At 35.3% G+C, this 9,355-nt stretch overlaps 1 long non-coding RNA gene across 1 annotated transcript; it reads right to left on the reverse strand.

The window, feature by feature from the left end:
- Nucleotides 1-6,994: 6,994 nt before the first annotated feature.
- Nucleotides 6,995-8,383, reverse strand: LOC138709196 (uncharacterized). Its single transcript, XR_011334869.1, has 3 exons — nt 7,998-8,383; nt 7,736-7,903; nt 6,995-7,626 (listed from the first exon to the last, which is right to left on the reverse strand). It is a non-coding gene; the product is annotated as an uncharacterized lncRNA (long non-coding RNA).
- Nucleotides 8,384-9,355: the final 972 nt, after the last annotated feature.

A 9,355-nucleotide genomic window follows, 5' to 3' on the forward strand; every position in this document is an offset into this window, starting at 1 on the left:
TTTATGAGTCTAAGTTGCACGTAATATTTTTTGTTCCCCTGAATTACGTATAAACCAGATACAACTGCAACTAATGACTAAATAGTAGATAAAAACTATTGGTGTCTCCTTTATTATATTACAATCTTTCTTGTGTATAAAAACTATAATTTCATGTCAATGCGTACTTTATAATGCCATAAAAATTTTCAGTTTGCTGTACTTTTTTTTTTGCGTATTTCTGGCTGAAGCCGGCACAATGTTCCATTTTTCGGTTAATTAATATATTTACTATTCAGGGTTGTGTTATATAACTCACAATTTGTTAATATAGTAATATTACATTTTTAAAGAAGTAAAATATTGTAGGCCTAACTAAGTACTTTACAATATATTCTTATCTAATGGGTTATTTTTAAAAACCTTTTTCATTCACTTGAATAGCGATCTTGAAACTGGGCACTGAAAATAGGGCTAGCGCCACTCGGCAACGATCCACTGAACTAGAGGAAGTAACGTCTTCTACCCGCTCTGGCGGTAGTAAAAAAGTATTGGTGAAAATATAATGTCCCATTTGATGTATTATATTATACTTTCTTGTACATCGAAAACTATAATTTTGTGTCAAAATGTACTTACAACAACACAAAAATGTTCAGTTTTGCGAAGCTGTACTTTTTTTGCGTTCTTCTCTCTGAAGCTGACAGAATGTTCCAGTTTACTGTTGATTATTATACTCGTATTTACGATTCAGGAGTGAATGATATAACTCAAGAGTAGTTAATGTAGTAGTATTACATTTTTTAAATAAGTAAAATGTTGTGATAAACTATAATATACTTTTATCTAGTGGGTATTTTAAAAACATCTGCATTGACTCGAATAGCGCTCCTGAAACTGAGAACAGAAAGCAGAGCGAGCGCCGCTCTGTGACGAACCGCTGGACTAGTGGAAGTATCGTCACTTTCTCTTCTACCCCAGTTGGCTGTGGTACGCGGTGGAGAGCAGTCCTAGTCAGTTAGTAGCTGCGTCTTTTTGCGTACAGTGCTCACATTGTGTTTAACTTTCACTAGTGTTCAGATTATTTAAAATTTGTGCTGAAAGCAAGTTCTTAATTTTTGTGTGTTAATTACAATTATTATATTTATTTGAGTTACATTCTCTTCGTTTTTGGGCCGTCTGTAGACGGACCCATTGTGTTGTTTATTCAATATGACTTCTAATGAAAATTCGAGTGATTTCAGTGAAATTATAACTACTGCTCAGGTTCATTCAGACATCTATGATGCTGCTATAAATCCACAACTGGAAAAGAATGTCATTTCTTCGCATATTGATGAAGTTCATAACTCTTCTGGAACACGGCGTAAAGTCGGAAAAATGTCCTCACCTAGAGAAGCCGACATACATGAATTTAAATTCAAGTCAGTACATAGTAAAATGAAGGGAGTTCTTCCCCGAACTTCAGCTACTCGTTTGTATAAGAAAATGGGAACTACAGTTCCGGTGAAAACTAACAATGTTTTCCAACCACTATTAGAAGATCCAGAAATTGAAATAGATAATTCTATAAGTCAACAACCTACATCACAAATGGATTTTTCCACCACAGAAGAAAAATCTGCAAATTCCCAAAATGGAAGTCGGAAACATAAGCCACCACCCCCTATTGTGGTAACAAGTAAAATTGATTACTTTAAGTTGCAACAAACTTTGAAGAACTCGCTTCAAATATTAGCAGAAGGGAAGTTTAGTCCTGTCGGTCTGAAACTATATGTTTCAACAAAAGATGATTTTGAGAAATTACAAGATTATTTGATTCTGCAAAAATATAATTTCTATACCTTTCCTTATAACATTTCAAAAGTATTGAAAGTTGTTCTAAAAGGACTTCCAAATGAATCCTCGTCTGAAGAAATCCTAACTGAACTTCGGAGTTTAAATTATCCTATTGAGTCAGTTCGACAATTAAGAAAAAAAGTCCAAGATGAAAACACAGTCTTAATGACATGGTTGCCTATGCCAATTTGGGTCCTGACAGTAAATCAATTACAAGACAAACCCGATATTCGTCAGTTACGCAGTCTTTGCCATCTTAGAGTGGAAATTGAAGATTACATCTCCCGGCAAGGGGCGATTCAATGTTACAAGTGTCAAGGGTTTGGCCACAAGGCTCATTCACGCCACATCCAACCACGATGTGTTAAATGTGGTGAGAGCCATGAATCATATTCTTGTCAAAAAACCTACTTCTATTCCTGCAAAATGTGCAAATTGCCAAGGGGATCATCCTGCTAATTTTAGACAGTGTCCAAAATACCAAGCTTACGTAAATGGAGTGAAAACCAGGAATCCTACCCATAAGAAGCAGCCAGATCTTTCTGCCCAGTCTTTTCCTCCACTTCCTGTCACTCAACAGGTTATTAAAGGATTCCGAAAGGTAAATATCGATAATAATACTCGACAGGCACCAGATCAATTTGCTGACAGTTCATCTTTTAGTCAATTTTTTCATGAATTGAGAGAATGGTGGAACTTTTTAAAAACATTCAATATCAGTTATTATTTAAGATGTTTACATCAAACCTTCTTGCAAGTGAAGCAACAAAATGATATTTTTAATAAAATATCAGTGTTCATAGATGGTGTTTCTAGTCTGTTTGGAAATGGAACAAAATAAACCCAGACAAAAGTTACACAAGCCACTAAAAATAGTGACCTGGAATGCCAATGGAGTGGCTAGGGATAAAAATGTACTTGACGACTTTTTACATCAGCATGATATAGATGTGTTTTTAATCACAGAAACTCAATTAACACCTAATAAGAGACTCAGCGTTAAAAATTATACAGTGTATCGCTCTGATGGAAGTAATGGCCCTTTTGGTGGAACAGCTATCTTAATTAAAAATTGCATTAGACATTACAGAATACAATCACCCCAGCTTACACACATATCTATAACTTTAATTGAAATTCAGTACAATAACGAAACCATTTTAATTGGATCGATGTATTGCTCTCCAAATAAGCCTTTCTTAGTTTCAGAACTTGATGCAATATCTTGTATATCAAATAATTTTATAATTGGCGGTGACTTCAACGCTAAGAACATTGAGTGGAATTCACGCGTAACAACAACCAGAGGTCGCATACTCTCAAAACATGCTGACAAGCACGGCTATCAAATCTTAGCTCCTAACAAACCTACTTTCTACCCTCAAAATGCAAATCATAAACCAGATGTACTTGATGGATTTCTTTTCAGATGTAATACTGTACCCCTGTTTATAGACACTTTACAAGAACTGTCCTCTGATCATAACCCTGTTGTTTTAATCATTGAAAGAGCAACTACTGAGAGGCTATTTCCTCAAGCTTTCTTAAGCAGCATGGATTGGTCGTCCTATCGGGGATATATTTCACAATCAATTTCTGCTAATCCATTGATTACAACAAAAGAAGACATTGATGAAGGAATTAAAATCTTTGAAAATACTTTGAAAGCAGCAAAATATGCTTCACTAGAGAAAGAACCAATACAAAGTTATCTCCATCAAAACTCGAATTTACGTCTACTAAGAATGGCTAAACAGAGAGCTCGTAAGCGCTGGCAAAAAACTAGATCACAAATTGACAAAAACGTATATAACATTATGAAAAATAGAGTGCACAAAATGGCACTAGAAATCAAAGTTTCGAAATTTGAAAAAGATGTTGCTGATGCAGGACAGTCAAATAAAATTTGGACAATCACCAAACGGTTAACCAAACATGATTCCTACTCTAAAAATCAACCTTTACATGGCAAAGATGGCCCAGTTTATAAGTCTTGTGAAAAAGCTGAACTGATAGCCGATTGTTTTGAGAACCAATTTAAACCTGCTAATGAATGTGACAGCTTAGTTGAACATTATCGCCATGTCGAGGAAACTGTCAGCACATTCCTACTATGTCCCGTATCCCAGTACATTTGTTTAACGAGCCCGTCAGAAGTCAAAACCATTATTAAACGCCTTAAACCAAAAAAGGCACCAGGTCCTGATAAAATTAACAACATGGAACTTAAAAACTTACCTAGAAAGGCACTTATGTATATTACCAAGCTTTTCAATCAGTGTATAGCTCATCGATATTTTCCAGATGCTTGGAAACTTGCATATATTACTGCCATTCCCAAACAAAAGAAAAATCCAAAGGTTCCAGCAAATCGCAGACCAATAAGTTTGATTAATGCCCTTGGCAAAGTATTCGAACGAATTCTTATGACCAGACTTCTACAAAGTGCACCAAACCTTATTCCACCCTATCAGGCTGCATATCAACAAGGTCTCTCTACAACACACCAACTGCTGCGTCTTGTTGAACAAACAACTATCGGTTTCAACAACAGAGCTACTACCGTAGCAATATTTCTCGATGTCAAAAGTGCATTTGACTCTGTGTGGCATACTGGTATAATTTATAAATTAATCCAATCAGAGGTTCCTGATGCACTGATTCATATTATTGCTGATTTTCTTCGGAACAGACGTTTCTGTGTTAAGGAAGACGGCTGTTTATCAAGACAAAAGAAAATTCAAGGATGAGTTCCGCAAGGCTCAGTACTGGGCCCTTACTTATATTGTGCATATACTTCAGATCTTCCAGAAACTGACGTCACCAGGTTAGCCTTATATGCAGATGATACACTAGCATACACTACACATCGTAATGCCGATCTAGCCATTGGTCGACTTCAACGGCATGTCCACCTTATAGAAGAATGGTTCCAACATTGGCGCTTAACTGTAAATACAATGAAGAGTCAAGTCATAGCCTTCAGTAGAACTCGAAGTGTACCAAAACTAAACTCACACTGTATGGTACTGCCCTTGAATTTCAGGATTCTGTTAAGTATCTTGGAATCCATTTGGATAGTCGTCTGTTATGGCATACCAACATTGCAAACATACGAGCAAAAACAATAGCAAGAATGGTACAACTGTATCCCCTTTTAAAAACACGTGCATTGTCAACATCTAAAAAAGTAACAATTTATAAATTGCTGATTAGATCAGTGCTTTTGTATGGTTCTACAGTATGGGGATACGCACCTAAGACAACATTAGATCCCATTCGAGTTGTACAAAATAAAGTATTACGTGTAATTCATAACAGCGGGTGGTACACAAGAAACGAAGAGATACATCAAGATCTAAAAGTGGAAAGTATCCCAATTATCATTAGGAGATTTGCTGAAACATTTTATAAACAGGCACATTCCCACCAAAATGTGTATGTATCAAAACTAGGAACTTATAACCCTCAGTACTACACAAGACATCGTACACCTTTGTTCCTCTTCTCATAGTTATCTGTCAAATTTGTTTTCATGCTGTTCATCCTGGTTATGACGGGAGTGCAGCATCATAAATGAACTACCTCTCAGCAATAAGTAAAAGTAATTAGGAACAGTCGGGAGATCACCCAAGATTTCGATACTGTATCCAAAAGTTGACGAATTTAAAAAAAAAAAAAAAAAAAAATCTCTTCTACCCGCTCTCCCTATAATAAAGAATAATTTCATTTCGGGGTTCGAACCGTCGACTGACATTTAAAAGAGAGGTTAAAGTGACAGACGTTCATTGTGTAAATATAATCATAGACAAATTAATATAATTGCGCTTTGTATGCCACTCTAGTGTCGGCTTCGTAAACTACGCCGTCAATTGCATACATAAAACCGTCAGACTTATTTTATTATGGCAGTGATTTTGAATCCCGTTGTACTTGCATGCGTGCAATAACGACCTAAGCAGGGACCGCTAAACTTTACCATTGCCGGTTAGGTTTCTAATTTGCAATGCCAATCAACATAATATTGGCTACGAATGAAATTATGACTTCATGATCACATAATACTTAACAATGATAAGATATGATTTTATATTAGATATTACCGTTGCTTACGTAATCTCGTAAGCAACGGATATTACTGTATGTATTACTTGCTAGTCAATACGATAATTTATTAAGGATTCAGTTTTCTTCATTGTAGGCCTACTGGTGATGAAGGGGTTGCATTGTTGGACTGAAGAGAATGCTGTTCCTGGTCATGAAAAAGTGAACAGTATCATTCCGTTTCGCGGTAAAGTGAAATACAATTTCCTACATGCCGTTTAATATAGTGAGGGAATAATGGTATTTCTCCAGAAAAATTACACTAAAGAAAGGCACAATTTTCTTTCGTTTCACTGGCTTCTGCGAGTTGTATAATATGATAAAAACATGGTTTTGGTGTACAACCACAAGTGTTGTACTTTCAGGATAAAAAACCTTTTGATACTTGTGTATTCTAATGCGATTTTGTAGCCCACACTTATTAAAATTATACAAATTTGATTCTTCTGTATTTTAATGGATTGTTGCAGCCCCCCCCCCCCTCACTTGTTACAAATATAACACTCGTTAGGTCCAAGATGCAATACTATGAAAACTGGTCATTTCCCTAGTAATCCGTGCTGGAACTATTGCGTCTGATGTTGATAATTTTTCCAAATATTTTATATAATTGGGTGTAATGAAAGAACCTCCAACACCTCCTCTATTATGACCACATTGTCTTAGTTACTGAAGGCCGTGAAAAAAAAAATTGAAAACGCAAAGTTCCAGAGCCACTTTCGCATCAAAGAGTGTCAGATACACTTATTGCAGTTTTATGCAATATAAATCTCTTTCTTTTCATGGTAATGGAGTAACAACCAAAATTTAACTTCTCAAAGAAAATAAACAAAAGTTATATTTCATTAATTTATATTTTGCGCCACGAAACTATGTAAACTACTTATCTTTTTAGTATTATTAAACTGTTGGTTCTTGGTTTGATCCACTGCTATATTTTTATTAAGAAATTGGATGATTTATAAGGTTCAAACTATAGGCTACAACATAATAAACATATAAAAAAACACAATTATTTGTATATTAACATTTTATTCATATTATGCTAAGAATATTAATATATCATTTATCTGTACAATGAACTGAATTTACGATACTTTATCATTTGTATAGAGTCCGAGATTAGGAAGAGCTGTATCAAATTCTTTTTTGTTAGGGGAAAGAAAATTAATTATTACCGGTACGTACGTTTTCATCGCACTGTTTCTTTTGCTTTTTACCATTAACCTTTCATATGTCTCTTGAGAAGAGATACAAAAGTCTTTGAAATGGAACGTGACATATCACAAAACTCATATTCAAACAAGATTTTCTGTTTCACAGTTTCCAACACACCTTTCAAGTCACCCACTGATTTCACCACTCGCCATTTATACTGTTGCAATGTCTTATTCTCTTTTTGTACACAAAACTATCGTATTCTTCATCTTACGATGTTGGAGTACAGGAAGTCGCTGGTTCGAATCCCGCTCGAGTTGTGAAATTTTTCTTTCATACCACGGCATGATTGTGACTATAATAGTATTTAAATTCACAAAACTATCCTTTCCTTAACTTCCTTATTCTTCTTCGATAGAACCCGAATTTAATTTTCAGTATCAGCTTCCAATGACATAATGGAGGTCCCAACTTCGTCTACAACTGTCACAGTAGAGAGAGGGAGAGAAAGATTTCAGCAAACTTCCGTTTTACTCTCCTTCTTTCCTGAAAACAATAATTCATATAACATAACGAGCCTACTTTATACACAGTAGTGAATAAATATATTAATATTATTATGGTTAACTATCAGTGTAATGTTCATCTAATTAACCTTTGGTTCTTCAGGGTGCAAATATATACTGCACAGCCCCCTTTCTGAAATATATATGATAAGGTCGTGCGATCCATATCCTCCTCTCTGAAGTTACTGGAACAAATTGTGCTGCAACGACAACAAGGGGTGTCCGAATATCTTTTAACCTCAGGATCCTTTGGAAAACTGTAACACAAGTTAAATTTAAATATTAATAAACTACAGACGATAACAACTCCGGATATTTACGTATATAATGTCTTTAGTCTCTCATACATACCCATGATAGGTTATTCCAAGTAAGCTCTTGGACTCTTTATTTCACTCTGCCATATAGCACACCGGATCGACGTATTTAAATTTATCAAAACATTACTAAAAAAAATTTAAAACAACACAACTAGGCCATGAAAATACAATGATAGGTTAAATTAAGATGGCTACCGCGCGACACTGGCAATTATTTTCTATTCTGTACTCTATGGTTCGATTACACATTTCTCGGCGCTGTGTGTGGACAAAGCTGTCTCGCCTCGCTCGCGCATTTCTCGGCACACATTTCACATTACACATCTCTCGGTATAGTGTGTAACCGGCCTAATATGGCTACTTTGTCCTCGAATGAAAATGCAAATTGGCTATATAGTAATAGTAATAATAATCCGAATGTTATAAAACTGACACATTCTATAAATAATGGATATTAATAATATCTGTTTAAAACTGTGGTAATTTCCAGTGGCGAAGCTACATTCATGCAACTGGGTATTCTAAAAATCATACCTTATATTTTTTTGTAGATAAACTCCAGTCGGCGTGTTTTTCGCTCTGCAAAGATGTCGATAATGCGTTCTTTGAAGATGTCGTCCCTGGAAAGACTGTTTAACAAACCCTTCTCAATAGCCAGAGTACTCAAATTGCTCAGTCTAGAATCTGACATGGAGTTCCTTAAAAATGTCTTAACTCTCTTCAATGCACTCATACTTCGTTCACTCGACGCAGTAGATACAGGGAAGGTGAGAATCAGTCTTATGAGCCGCACTGTTTCTTGATAGATTTTTTCTAAGCCATTGTTCAAAAAAAATTTCAGCAACAAACCTGCAGGCAAATGCTTTGTTTGGTCAGAATAAACGTTTCTGAGTTCATTTTGAAGCTGTTCACTGTCAAAGTATGGATACTTTTTTACCAATGCACTCAACTTAAGTGACGGAAACACTGATCTATAAGCAGGGAACTGTTTTTCATCGAGTAATTCAACAAAATTAAAGTTTTTAAGATCTTCAAATCTCGATTCCATCTGTGTCACTATGGTATCAATTATTTCAAAAGCTAGGACTTGTAGTGTCATAAATGATCCTGATCCTGCCTCATTGTTCAGTACCTTAGCATCTTTGATGCACTCCTCAACAGTTTCCTGATTTCTAAGAGATTTTACATTCGTTATAGCAAGTTTTACTTCATGATTGCAAATGCTGATATTTGATGTACACTTTATTTGCAACACACTGTATAAGTGGTCAATGTAAACAAATATTTTCTGATAAAAACACAACAAGAAAATGAAGGTTGGATCTTCTAATCTTCTTAACAAACCAACAGCGCCATTATAGGAATCTCCATCCCAGTCTTCATCATTGT

Source organism: Periplaneta americana, chromosome 1 (assembly GCF_040183065.1).
Source record: "Periplaneta americana isolate PAMFEO1 chromosome 1, P.americana_PAMFEO1_priV1, whole genome shotgun sequence".
Lineage (NCBI taxonomy): Eukaryota > Metazoa > Arthropoda > Insecta > Blattodea > Blattidae > Periplaneta > Periplaneta americana.